The following is a 15174-nucleotide window of genomic DNA, read 5'->3' as shown; positions in this document are numbered from 1 at the left end:
GAACTAACCCCTGAATTTTGAAGTAACCAGTTTAAGTAACTGTTGACTATTATTGGCCATCACATAACTCCTCAACACCTTTAAATAACATGATTCTAAGAAAATGTTACACAATAACATAAAAGAACAAATAAAAACAATAAATTCAAACATTTGAGTACCGGTGCATACAAATTTTTTAAAACCGATTCTCACTCTAGTAACCAAGTAAATATATGTCTGTACAAATTTATAATGTTTTGTTTTAGTGCAAGCATATGTATTCTTTAATATGTCATGTTATATCGATCAATCCCCATATCTATATCCATATCCGAATGTCATCGTTCCAATTCTTGCTTACAAAGGGGACAACATGATACTATCTTGAGCCATTGATCTACACATTTCATATGGAATGTATGTGAACATCCCAATTGTCTCATATCTTCCTTCTCCTTGTATTTTGCTAAACATATACAACATTCCTGTACGTAAAAAATAAGTATCCTAATTAGAAAACCAATGACACGGTTATGATTTATCTTATAACCAATTTGTATGATTCAGTTATAGTAAGTTATATGCTAATAATTGTACCGGCTGAACCGACGTTAATACGAACTTTCATATTGTGTGTAAGAAAACATTAGTTATAGGCTCGGTTTCAACTCATAACCTAACCAAAAATCAAGAAACACAAATGGATACTCGAATCTCGAAATCGTGATGTAATGAACTTACAGTGATTGAGGTATCCGTGATGGCTTTTCCGTGTTCTATATCAGATTCAGTTTCTTTATATTTCCATGTGGGTAGCTTTAAGATTTGCTCTTCGGATGCACCGCGGTTGGTCGAGCCAGCGTTCATGTTGTAGCCAAGCAGGTTGCTAATAAGTGGCACGAAACAGCATAGGAATAGAAACAATATGAATGGAAACGAGTAGGTGATCGCGTTCCAAGCGAGTAGAGAGATGCAAAGCACGTCGAGTTTTGGAGCTCGTCTAAAGGTTCCAAATCGGGAATCAAACACCCAAACGTTCCCCATCACGAACCATATTGCAAAGAAGAGCTCCATAAATGTTCGACATTTTATTCATTGTTTGCAAGTTCCTTTAGATAAGTAAAAAAGTTATAGTTAAGTTTTGATACTTGATTACCATAATATATAGTTCAAGTTTTCTTAATCGTCCATTTTAAATTTACTAGAAAAGTGTCGCGTGATGTGGTAGGGAACATAGACGACCCTAGCAATCACATAATGTGTTTGAGTTGAAATAACTAAAGCAATATCATACTCGAATTAAAGAGATCAAAATGTTCATTAATTTCCAATGTTGTAAAACTCCCGAGTAGGCGGCCGAGTACTCCCCGATTACTCCCGCCTAGATCGAGTACTCCCCGTCTCGGCCGAGTACTCCTTATGTATTTTCCGAGTAATCCCCGACTACTCCCGAGTACTCGCAACTCCACAGTCGACCGCCTAGTACCGCCTAACGACTTTTACAACATTGTTAATTTCTATGATGCAATTTCTTAAAAATATTAACATGTGAAAAATTATGGTTATTTAAAAATTATGAGAAAAAGTTGGTTTATATTTGAAACTAAAAGAAATATATATAAGGAAAAATGAAAGAAAATTATAAAGTATTAATTAAATTCTCAAAGTTAAAAGAGGGGACAAAAGTATAACTTACTAGGATGAAAGAAGTTTGTCGGTTTGCCTCAACCTTGCATTAGAATTTATATTTACTTAAAAATAAAATCGACTTAATTTGTTAATACCCCCATATATATATATATATATATATATATAAACGAAAATCCTAAAATCCTATGTGTCGTGATGTGGTCGCTTCTCCATTTTATGTAAGCTACCAGATTGCTTGATATTTAAATAGAGGTCTCTCATTGATTTAACTGGGTCTTACCAAAACCAGATAGCTCTTAAACGGGTTATAACATCTCATTAAATTAAAAATTAATCTTACCAATTATTTGATATGAAAATCATATAAAATAGGGATATACTAAAATTTAATATCCAATTTAAAAAAAAGATATTATTTATAATTAATAAACAATTTTATAGTAAAAAACATAAGCGAGTCATGGGTAACCAAATCCAGATAGCTTTTAAATGGTTATAACATGTCATTTAGTTATGAAACTCTTTCATCATCAAACCCTAAGTATATTATTAACTTTCTTACAATAAAGAAAATTAAAATCCAAAAAATAAATATTAAAAAACGAAAAATGTAAAACAACCATTCTCTCAAGCCATCAGATTGCTTTATTTGTAAATGAAGGTTTCTCACGCATTTGACACGAATTCACGGGTAAAGGTCTCACCAAACCCATATAGCTCTTAAATGGGTTATAACATCTCATTATATTAAAAATTAATCCCATAAAATATTTGATATGAAAATCCTATAAAATAGGGATATACTAAATATTAATATCCTATTTTATTTAAAAAAAAAGATATTATTTATAATTAAAAAATAATTTTATAATAAAGAAAATAAACGGGTAATGGGTATCACCAAACCCATATAACTTTAAAACCGGATTATAACATATTATTTATTTGTGAAACCATTTTATCATCAAACCTCGAGCATATTAATTATTAACTTTCTTACAATAAATAAAATTAAAATCCAAATATACATATATAAATATTAAAAACGAATAATGTAAAACAATCCCCGTAATACGGGGGATAAAATCTAGTGTGTGTGTGTGTGTATATATATTATTTCAATTCAATAGTTGTTTTTTGTTTCAACAAACTAGTTAGGGTTGTTTGACAATCTTATATTAAATTAATAAGATGTATGATTGATTAAGAGGTAACATATGAATCATTCAGCATCTTTGAAACTTAACCATTAAGTGACTCCATGAGTCATTAAGAGATATAACCAAACACATTATAACTCGGACTGATTTAAATGTAGTCTTTTTATAAAATTATTAAAGTACCAAATCAACTCCTAATATAATTTAACATACAATGAACTAGAGCTGTTCATGATTCAAGCCCGAGTCGAGCCAGGGTGGTTTCGAGCTCGGGCTCGAAATTAAACGAGGCAACTTAGCTAGGCTCTGGCTCAATTTTGAAGTTAAACGAGTTTAAAATCGAGCCAACGAACCGAGCCGTGACTCGAGCCAAGCCAGAGTCGATTTTGGCTCGGTTACAAAAATGATCCAAATCAGCTCATGATGTTTCAAATCAACTTTTTATAGCTAGTTTTATTCTAGCTTTTAACGAATAAGCAACGAGCCCGAGCTTCGAGCCACAAGGTTTTTGAACATCCCTACAATAAACCGATTAAATTATGGTGTGAGAAATTTTTGATTTCCAGAAATTTATTATTATGAAAAGATATCATTAAATTTTGCTTTTACATTAATACAACTTTTTCAAGTGTAACCCTACAATTTAACATGTTTGGGAAAAATACGGGCTTCACAAATGGAACTAGAACTGAAATTGGGCTAATGCTTTTGGTTATGGACCATTATTTAGGTGGATTACTAGTGGACTGATTAACTTAATTCTTCTAGTATTCTAGTGATCTAATCCATTAAATGTCATAAGCTTTTCAATATGATACGATATTTATTTAAGTGAAAATTCTCAAAATAGTCACTTTTAGAGAGAGTTTTCTTAAAATAGCCTTTTTTTTCTCAAATTTGTTTAGAATTTGGACTATCAAGACGCATTGGGAAAAGATAAAACTAAAGAGGGAGCAGGCCAAATTTCGAAAGAAAGTCAAGTAGGAGATGAGATTTATGTAAATAATGAAGGTAAAGTCCAAATTTTTTGTAATCTTGGAACAAAAATTCAGATTTTTCCAAAACCTTTTTTTTTCAAAACACCGTCTTGAGAGACTGTTTTTTTATGTTTCCTACCTTTCCCGTCCATATTTTCAAATTCTTAGAAAAATATATTTTTTACAATTATACCCGTGAACCACCACCACCTTAAACCACCACCATCACCGACGCCGTCGGCCCCACCCCATCACCACCACCATCACTACCACCATAGCCTAAAGTTTCCTTCTGTAACGGCACTAAACCTATGGATTGCTTAACATCAACATACCCACAATATTTCTCACAGCAAGTAGCATTATCCAAACAGGAGCATTCTTTTCCACACATGGATTTGCATGTACATGGAATATACAGTTTGCAAGATTGGTTTTTCTCATCAGCAATTCGTCTCCACATTGATGGGTGACCAGCAGACTTCCAAGAATATTTGTTTTTTTGCTCTACCCTTCCTTCGAAGCAATAGTGACCTTGTTGCAGTGTCTTGCTCCTAGGTGGTGGAGGCGGCTATGGTGGTAGTGACGGTGGTGGTGATGGGGTGGGGCCAACGGCGTCGGTGATGGTGGTGATTCAAGGTGGTGGTGGTGGTGGTTCAAGGGTATAATTGTAAAAAATATATTTTTTCAAGAATTTGAAAATATGGACGGGAAATGCAGGAAACATAAAAAAACAGTTTCTCAAGACAGTTTTTTGAAAAAAAAAATTTTGCAAAAATCTGAACTTTTGCTTCAAGATTGCAAAAAATTTGGACTTTACCTTCAATATTTCCCCAAATCTCGTCTCCTACCTGACTTTCTTTCAAAATTTAGCCTGCTCCCTCTTTATTTTTATTTTTATTTTTTTACAATACGTCTTGACAGTCCAAATTGTAAAAAATTTTGAGGAAAAATTTGTTATTTTAGAAACTCTCTCAGAAAGAAGCTATTTTGAGGATTTTCCCTCTATTTAATCATGTGATATTCAACTTGTTTCAATCATATTTACTAATCATCAATTTTTCCATGGAAAATAATTTCAAAACATTAAATATTTGTTAAAACATACACATGCTTAGGTTATTTACATAAAAATCATCAAATTATTTATTCATATATTTTTATTTTATTGCAGTTTTCTACAAACGTTCATAAACAATGAAAATAAATTTTTTTTCTTTTTTTAATTTTAAATAGTATGAACAAGAAAATATAATCGTTTTAATTCATCAAAAAGTAGTACCATGTTAGATTTATAGCATGTCCTCCAAATACCTATTGGTGTGAAACTGTGAACATCGAATGCATTTCCTATTACTTTTAATATATAAATCCTCGTATAGTTTATTCTCAATTTTCACTTGCATGTATTTAACTATTTCAAGAAAAAAAGCATTATATTTTTCAGTAATCATAGGATTTGGCGTACTTTTTATAAAGGAAGGTTACCTCGACTCTTCGATGTTAATAGGATGTTCTACGCCAACTTGGGTCCAACAAAAAACCCGATACCGCCAAAACAACAAACCAAGATTATGCACACACCCGGTTCCATAACCGGAAGCCCATGTTCTCATGGGCCAAACCGGCTTCTCCTCTTTAGAAACCGATAGCGTATATGTTATCATGACAATTTGAAAAACCAAACCCATGAATTCCATAACCATCCAAGAACCTGCATTAAATGGGTTTGACCCAATATCCGACCTTGAAGCATTTTGGTAATGAAACACCCTTCTTGCAAAAGAATACCATCTAGCTCTTGATATCCGGATTGCCATCCTTACCAAGAAAGAAGAGGGGACACTGGCAGTGGTCTGGGCCCGAGAAATAGCCCGATTCCGTGGGCCCACGTCCTCAACAGTCCCCTCTTCTCCACTTGCAGTTGGAATCAAGGAAAATGAAACCGCTACACTAGAGTTGCATAGCGACTCTGGTGTAAACAAATATCGTGTATTCATTGCGACTAAAGTAACAATATAGGCCCTTGTATCAATATATAGTTATATACCTTCAAACTAACCTATATCATGAAACTTTGCTCTCAAGAAACTTAAATAACAAGTTTTTCTTGATCAAGTTCACATGGGTATGATCAAAACCTCATAAAACCTTAAAACCGCGATAATATGGGCTATGTTTTGGACGGATGATATGAAATAATATAAGGGAAAGAAAGAGAGGAAGGTTGGAGATGGTGGCCAAGAATTGCAACTGCTTTGCTTTGATTGCAAGACAATGATAAAGAAGAAGATATGATATATAGCAAGTTTGTAGCGACTGTTGGCCTAATTTGGTTGCTGTTAAGTTGTGTTTATTAAGCAAATAAAAGCTGCTTGCAATGCAAACTAAGGAATCTTATTTTGGATTAGAATCGAATTAGGGTATGGTTTAAGAAAGTTTTTGATTTTGATTTTTGACGTTAAACTTTGAGTTAATCTCACACACTCATAGTCAGATTGTGACTTACCAAACCAACAAATGCAAACACCATGACTACTGTAACAGTTGTTGGTGGTAAAACGGGTCGGGTCACCTAATTAAGCCACCAGATTTGTGTGGGTCAGCTTTTGACAGATGTTTGGAGTTTATTATCGGTTGTTGGGAAATCGTTTTTGTTGGTTGGTTGGGATTAGACCTAAGAAAATCCCAAGATTTTGATGCCATAACCAAAATTAATTAGAAGTTAGAACCGCATATGTATATTTTTGAAGGTTTTTAAAGTACTTTTGAATTAAAATTTGGAATTATCTAAATTATGGAATTTGCCATTTTTTAAAATATCTTTCCCTTTATATCCTTTATTTGTATATTTGTTTGATTTTTATCTTTTAAACTAACTGATGTTAAATTTTTCAGTTAAGTCTCCTCATATATACTCTATTAAAGGCTATTTCTGTAATAACAAAAGATGTAAAATTAATCAAAAATTTATGGGAACTATATATATAAATATAGTGGCTGTTCTTTTAGTTTAATAAAACAATAAAAAAAAAAACTAAACAGGAAAGCACGCATATCTTCCTTACACATCTATGGTTCTCTCTCTCTCATTTGGTATTCACGTTTACTTTTAACTTGTGGTCGTTCGGTTGTGTTCAACCATTCAATTAAAACATTGACAAACAAACATGAACATTTTCATTTTTTTAACAAACGAACATAAACAAGATATGTTTGTTTGGACGTTCGTGTTCGTTCATTTGTTCATCTCTCTCTCTCTCTCTCTCTCCACCGCCCTAAATTTTGTGGACCGCCACCTCACAGCCCACCCTACCATCATTATCTCTCTATGTGTGTGTTCGTAAAACCATCACTACATCATAATCCTAGCACAAAATTGAACACCTGAAACCATTTATTTTCATGGGGATTTCATAAAATCAAACAATGCTGTTGAAAATCAAAGAAAAAGAGGGGTAGGGGAGGTATCGTGTTCAGGGGTGACCAACGACATTTCAAGTGCGGGTGGTGGGTGAATGTAGCTGGAGATGATGGAGATTCACAAATCATAAATTTGTGTGCAAGCGGTTAAGAGATGGTGGCGGCGGTCTCAAATATGAATCAATGTTGATGGTTCACATATTAGGTCGTTTTAGGTCATATATGGTTGTGGGTCAGTGGTGGTTTGCGATTGAATCGATGACGGTTGTAGGTTGTTCAAACCATCGACGATGAAGGTGAAAGGCGGTGGATCAACATTGCAAAATGATGCAACCATTTTCTTGTAAAATCGTTGGCAGTGAACGATGGTGATGACGTTGGTGATCGACCAAAGATAATGATTAACTATGGTGGTATCCATGGTGTTTACAGGTGATGATGTAGCGGGGATGTATATATATATATATATATATATATATATATATATATATATATATATAGGGACAGGTTCAAGAGGGAACACAAAAAAAAATGGCAAACTCTTCATTTTACATTTAAAAAAATAATATAAAGCTCGATTTCATATGTAAAAAATTAGTTTTAGCATAAATCTTTTTGGACTTTTTGTTTATAAACACATGTAGAAGGCATTCCAATAAAAAATATTAATTTTGTAAAAAAAATTACATTTTTTTAACTGAAAATAATTTATTTATTTAATTTTAAAATGGCTTCTATATGTATTTATATGTAAATAACTCTAAAAAAATATGTAAATATGTGTTGTTTACATAAAAAGTGAATTCTTTTAATTATTTTTTACATGTAAAATAAAGAGTTTTACATGTAATATATATATATGTATATATATATGTATGTACGTGTATGTGAATATGATATATTTGTTTTCTTTTCATTTTCATTTTATTATTGTTTTATTAAACTAAAAGAATGGTCCATATATTTACATATATAGTTCTTATATTTTTTTTTATTAACTGTATATTTTTCTGTTATGTTTACACAAATAACTTTTAAAAGGTTTAAAAGACTAAAATACCCTTATGTGTAATACACATGAGGGTGACTTAAATGTAAAACTTACATCTAAAACTGTAAAACTTACATCCGATATTATAAATGACAAAAGTCGAGCGAAACATACAAATAAATGATTAAAAATGAAAGTTGTTTTCAGGAAAAAAAAAAAATATTCCGCAAATTAGCTAATTCAAATAGGAAAATTTATAATTTTCTCATTTAAAAAGTTAAATTCATATGTCTAGAAGTTGATGATTATTAGAATAAAAAAACAGATTAGTAAATTATATCATTCTTTCGCCCATGCCACATATTTATAATGTCGTAACTAGAGGTGCACAAATCGAGTATTAGAAAAACTTGGGTTCGGGTATGAAACCAGGTATGGGTATGATCGAGTATTGGAAAATCGGGTATTAGCAATACCCGGGTCGGGTTCGGGTCCGGGTATTGGCTTGAAAAACCATACCGGATCCGGGTCGGGTATTGAACTGGGTCTTCAATACCTGGGTATTTGAATACCCAATTTCCAGGTATTAAAAAAACTCGTTTTTCAGGTATTTGAATAATTTGTGGATATTAAAAAACCTGTTTTCCAGGTATTTTAATACTCTATTTTCGGGTATTTGAATATCCAAGCTCGATTTTTTTTGCATACAAACTTCAAAGTTCATTCGAGCATATATAAACAACTAAACAATGATATAAAAAACATATATATATATATATATATATATATATATATAAGGGAGGGATCTTTTGAGAACCATGTTGAGTTTTAAGAACTTAAAAACTCCATTTTAGGCCACACATTTAATTAAATGGATTGAAATATGTAGTTAGGATTAAATCTAGCAAAAAAGTCAAAGTAGGAGAAAGAATAACTATGTATAGTGATTACACAATTTTAAACGTCCGTTACACATATGTAATAAGTCGACTCGGTGCGTAAAAAATTCTGTATTTTTTTTACGTGTATGTAACCTACATATATTACGCATGTGTAAAAAAAATCGTTACACTGAGTTCTTTCGAGTTCTTAAAACTCAAAGGGGTTCTCATTTGAAATCTCTCCTATATATATGTGTGTGTGTGTGTGTGTGTATAATTCAAGATGGCACAAAAACATAGATAGTTCTGATCCACCAGGATAAAAGTTAAAACCACTAAATCGTCTTTGATGAAGTTGATCGTCTTCATTTAGTCCCACGGGTCTTGAGTTCCAATTATCTTTTCCAAAAGTCTTCGACTCAAGCCGCTCGACATGATTTCACATGCTGATTCAAAATCGTTATTGAATCCGAACTCAACATAGAACCACAATGAACACATTGAGCTTTCGTTGGACCGGACGACATTTTACATAACTCGAAATGAACCCAAGTTTGGTGATAATCGGGTTGTAGAGCTATAAACTATGCCAACGGAAGAGGAAGCCATTTTCTTCAAGTGTTGTGACTTGTGAGTTGTGACTAAAACAAACGTCAACAAGCTATTTTTTACTACCCATGGTGTAAATACATTAAAAGCAGACAACGGCCAAAATTCAAAAACATTAATATCCGGGTAAGCAAAAAACCCAGTTCGAGTATGCAAAAACCCGGGTTTCGGGTATACTAGAGCCGGGTTTCGGGTATAACTAGAACCGAGTTTCGGGTATAACTAGAACAGGGTTTCGGGTTTTTTCGAGTTTAGATCGGATACGGTTTCGGGTTTAGGTTTCAGCATTGAAAATCATACCCTATCAGTACCCTACGGGTAGGGTCGGGTTGGGGTATAAAAATCCGGGTTTAGCTGGTATTTGTTTAGTCACTCAGATAGTGACGGCCGTTTTTTTAGCTATGCATTACACACTTCGTAAAAAAACCCGGTTCCGGTTTTTTTTTTCCGAATCCGATTCTGGATTCGGGTTTTTTGTGCACCTCTAGTTACAATTGCATATCACGATAAATTGTCAATAAAAATTTTATGATATAATTACATGAAAAGTACCTAATCTTTAAGTAAAGTAATAATTTTGGGTACTAAGATTTTAGTGTAACAAGTATGGGTTTTAAGCTTTCAGTTTTGTAAAATGTTTGGGTAATAACATTGAATTCTATTAAATTCTAACAAAATGACTAAAATATATATTAAAAAATCAATTATTATTTAGTCAAAATGATGGACAAACAATGGGCCACGTCACCTTAATTTCATTTTTTTGGTTTTTTTCCCAATACTGTAACGGGCATCACCAAATTCGATCTGATTCACATCGATTCACGGTCGCAATACCTGGGCATCGACTAGCCGCAATGCCTGGAACTGGCAACGCACGGGTTTTATTAACGCCTGAGTTTTACCAACCTTTTTGTTACAGCTCCAGCACTATAACAAACATTACTTAAAACCGACCGAATTCATGTCGACTCACTCCGCAAAGCTCGAGTTTTGCCAACACTCTATTTACCGACTCATTGCCGTAAAGCCTGGAACGGACAACGCTCGAATCTTACCAACACCCAAGTTTTAATGACCGAATAAACGTTGTTTTAAATTTTTATTTTTTTATATGTTAATTTTTGATGAAATTATTTTGGGGTTTTCAACTCTTGGCTTTTACCAAAGTCGTTTATACTGTAACGAACGTTGTCGATACGACCGAATTCGTGTCGACTTACCATCGTAACACTTCATTTTACCCGCTAGGGTCGCGAAAACTCTCTGATGCAACTCTCGGGTTTTACCAATGTCCAGCTTTCTCCGACCGAATAAACATTGTTTTAAATATGGTATTTTTTTTATAGTACGTTATAAATATATAAAAAAATTAAATGATAATTATAAATATTACACGTTTAAGTAAATTACATAATTAGTCCATCATCCAGTTAAGTTATATGATTAGTCCTTCATATTTGTAAAGACTAAAATGCCCTTAATCTTAATAGAAAAGTTAACATAAGTTAATTTTAATACCCAAACTTGTTACAAAGTTGAAGCTTAAAATCCAAACTTATTATTTCAAAACCTTAGTACCCAAAGGTGTTAATTTACCCAAACCTCAGTCACCATTTGTATAGTTGTGTCATATTTTATCAACTTGTTACGATCATCTACTCTGTAAACAGAGAACTGTATTGGGTTAAGTTTATATTTATATGAAACTTCAATAGTATAAATTCTTTGCCACCACACCAGCGTTGCACGCCTATGCCGCCGACTCTAAGCCCGCTGTTGTCGCACATATTCATTGCCACTTGTGGGCCACTGGCGTCACTCGTTTTTCTATTCGTGTACTGGCGTCAGATCATTGTACCTTGGTGTCTCGATCTGTTAATCACTAATCACAAAGCAATATCTATTTCATCAGTTTATTAGATTATTTAATTTTTTAAATACCGTGCACGTATTGACTAATTTGTAACTAGCTCCTGTCGAGTTTCGTTAAAGTTTGATTACTCATTTATATTATGCCGCGTATAATTAATTACCAACTATCAAACCAACTGATCGGTTTATTTTTTGTAATCCTGTTTAGCTATTGATTATATATTTATTACTAACTTTTAGCCCGCGTGTTACGCGGGTTATTTAACTTTTTTTTAAATTTATTTTGAATATATAATTTGTTATATTATTTTAATTAATCTACATTGACTATGGCAGTCGATTTTAATGTTATTTTGGTTGTAGTTCTTTTTTTCGACCGAGATGGGCTATGATTATTGTTGGTTGGAGTTTAATTTCAAGTATGCGTAAATGTTATCTACTTTATTCTCTATAGTCGAGGTGGTTTAATGTTTTGGTTCATCGACAATGGTCATCAACGGTTCAATCTGGCTTCCAAGTTTGTGTTGGTGTCTTTTAAAAGTCATATACTCGTATTCATATGTTAACATACATATAAAAATACTCATGTATATTTTTGTTTTATAGTCAATAATTTTACTTAAATCTGCATGATAATATTAAGAAAGTCATTAAACAAAAAAATAAAACCTTTAATGAGCAAACATAAACAAACAAACATTAATGAATTCAAACCGACGTAAACGAGCACGTTATCGGGCGTTCTTAAAGACAATTGAAAGAACATAGTCTTTTTTGTGTTCGTTCATTTAGTTAATAGAATGAAATTCGTTGTTCATGTTCGTTCAATGAACATAAACAAACTTCCCATCGGATTTTAACTCTTAAACGGGTTAAAAAAACTAAGAATTAATATCTTCATATCACTAAAGAGAAAACACGTTATAACCTAGTAGAATGTATAAACATCACTTTCTTTTCAAGGTTATGAAAGTAAGCATTTCAACATTAACTTTGACTTTTGACATAACTTGTGTTGACCCAATAAAATGTCCTCAAAAGTGGCATATTTTGGCTTATTTTTGTCTCATATGGTAGCTTCAAGGCTAGTGGCTTCTGTAAGTTCCATGATCTGAAAAAACAATGTATAATCAGTTAACCATTTTACACTTGCCTTGAGGAAAATAAAAATGTATAATTAGTTAATTTTTCCATGATCTTTCTACAGTTTATTCTTAGTCTACTATACGTTGGAGTCAACAATAAGGCTCATAATGCAAATACCCTGGCAAATGATTTGAGTCAGTTTCTGGTGTTTGAAGCTTATATTCAAGGATTAAAATAAGATAATGTTATTATTCCGTGGAAAATTAAAATAAAGCTAAGATGCTTTATATGTTAAAAGGGATTTCTAGTATGAATCAGGAAATGAGCCATAACTAAAAATTGGTAATTTTGTAAATAGTCGTCAAAACAGATAGAGGAATTCAAAACTGATAGCCGAACTGTGCCAACCGGTAAACAGCGTTAGCTCATTTGAATTTTTTTTTAATATAACTTACTATATAATAGTATGAAAAATGCAATTGTATTCATTAGAGAAGAATTACTCCATCATTTGCAACAATCATACCCGCCGATAATCAAATTTTCAAATATCAAATTATTAAATTGGAAACTATACAAAAGAATGGATTGCTGTTGAAAGATACGAACCTTGGGTGATATAAACCAGCATGATGACCTGCGTGTATGAGACTCATCCATGATAATCATCAAGAAAATATGCTTGAAGCTACAATATTATAGATACATTAACATTAAGGATTTAAGGTAATGGTTCAATTATTATAAGTTAATAGTTCAAGTATACTGTTATTACCCATTCAATGCACCAACCAAAGGCAGATGTAAGAAACTTCTTATCATCAGTCACTTTTCGCCTTTAAACAATCGGTAACTTTAAATAACAGAGAAGCCCCGGTTTAGCTTTCCTACAAGAATCACATTTTACTATGTCTGTTAATACAACATAATATGCAATAAAATAATTATAAGGATAAAAAGAAAAGGAAAAAAATCCTTACCTGTGAAACGTATAATACACGGACACGCCACAACTGTGAATAGCATTAAATATCAGTAATCATCAAAAAGAATAGTGCAGTAACAAATTATAAAGTGTGAATAGCATTAAATATTCAACAGTCATCAACCTTGATACTTTACCTGCAAAGTGCAAGCCCGAGACCTAGACTATTACTACCTCAGTTTGATGCAATTCGAGTCTATCGAAACTTTGTGACAATGTGTGGAATGTTTTGTTGTATAATGTCAGACCTAGTATCCTCACCTGCATTCCTATCATATTATCAGTTTATACAAGTTTACAATCGAACCCGTGATAAAGAACATTTATGAAAACACAACATACTGACATGCACAAGTAGGTAGAACAAATCATCGGTTTATGCAGACAAAATTCCGAAGTTTTCAACTCCTGTAAATACCCGAGACTCAAAATAGAGGCTTGAATTGCAATATGTCCCACTTTGGTGAACTTAACTGCATTACCAATAATATTCAAGATTATTTGCATAAGGCGTTTTTCATCACCAATGCCATAAACCGGTAAGCCCAAATCACAAGTTAATGTCATAGATGTAGTTTGCACGGATGCAATGGGATTTATCAGTCTCACAACCTACACATAATAATAAATAGAATTATAGTCGGCATGTTTGTATAAAATATGAATGAATTGGTTTATTATGTTCTTTTACGTTCATTTTTGGATGAAACATTAAATGGATCATCTACTTAATGTTTTATATTTGTTCGTTTGTCATTTATATTCGTTTATGTTTGTTCATATATTTTCATTTATGTTCGTTGACATTGTTCAATTACGTCGTTTATGCTCAAGATCTATTCGTTTAGATTTTAAATGAACAAACACGAACATGTTCATGTTTTAAACGAACTTTGACTATTGTCTGTCTATTAAGGATGTTCTTTGAATTATGTAATGGTTGTGTTTCAAAAGTGTGTTGGAACTTGATGTATATTTCACAGTGAGAAAAGATTTTGAATTCTAGTATTTGATAATTAGTGGTGTTGGTCATTCTAGGGCTCAAGTAAGGGATATGGGAATGTATAAACAGCAGAAGCTTTCTGTTTCTCATTACTCTACTCCTTCGCTCTTTGTGATTTCTGGATTTTTTTTTTTGCTTTGATTATTATCTTACTTGTAGACACAATATTATTTGCTTATACACGTTTGATTTTTACATTCCACAATATCGTTTTAGGCCTTCTATAATATTCAAATTTGAAACAATGAGTATTACATTTTAATAAAGGTTTTTCAACCTACCCCTAAGATCTTTTAAGTCTAACATAGAAAAGATCATTCTATATGTGTTAAATTTGAAAGGCAAAAAGAAAAAAAATGATGTAAAGTTTCAATTAAGTGCTTCATTTTTTGTTTCTAAATGGTTATTGAACGTTTAATTACCTTATCATAAATGAAAATTAACGAACCTCAACACAAACGAAGCTTAACAAACACATTGCGCACATTCATAGATAACAATAAACAAACTAAACTTAAGTTAGGTGTTCGTCCGTTTCACTAAACGATCACA

The 15174-nt window shown here is 32.3% G+C and overlaps 1 pseudogene across 1 annotated transcript; it reads right to left on the bottom strand.

The window, feature by feature from the left end:
- Positions 1-269: 269 nt before the first annotated feature.
- LOC143550227 (E3 ubiquitin-protein ligase At4g11680-like) lies at positions 270-5881 on the bottom strand (annotated as a pseudogene). Its single transcript, XR_013138288.1, has 3 exons — positions 5258-5881; positions 724-1091; positions 270-467 (listed from the first exon to the last, which is right to left on the bottom strand). The product of XR_013138288.1 is annotated as an E3 ubiquitin-protein ligase At4g11680-like (transcript).
- Between the last annotated feature and the right edge of the window lie 9293 nt (positions 5882-15174).

The sequence above is a fragment of the Bidens hawaiensis genome, unplaced genomic scaffold (assembly GCF_021521415.1).
Source record: "Bidens hawaiensis isolate Kalapana, Puna unplaced genomic scaffold, B.hawaiensis_p1.1 tig00015976_1, whole genome shotgun sequence".
Taxonomy (NCBI): domain Eukaryota; kingdom Viridiplantae; phylum Streptophyta; class Magnoliopsida; order Asterales; family Asteraceae; genus Bidens; species Bidens hawaiensis.
Note: the sequence above shows the minus strand (reverse complement) of the source record. Positions and strands in the feature narration are given on the sequence as shown.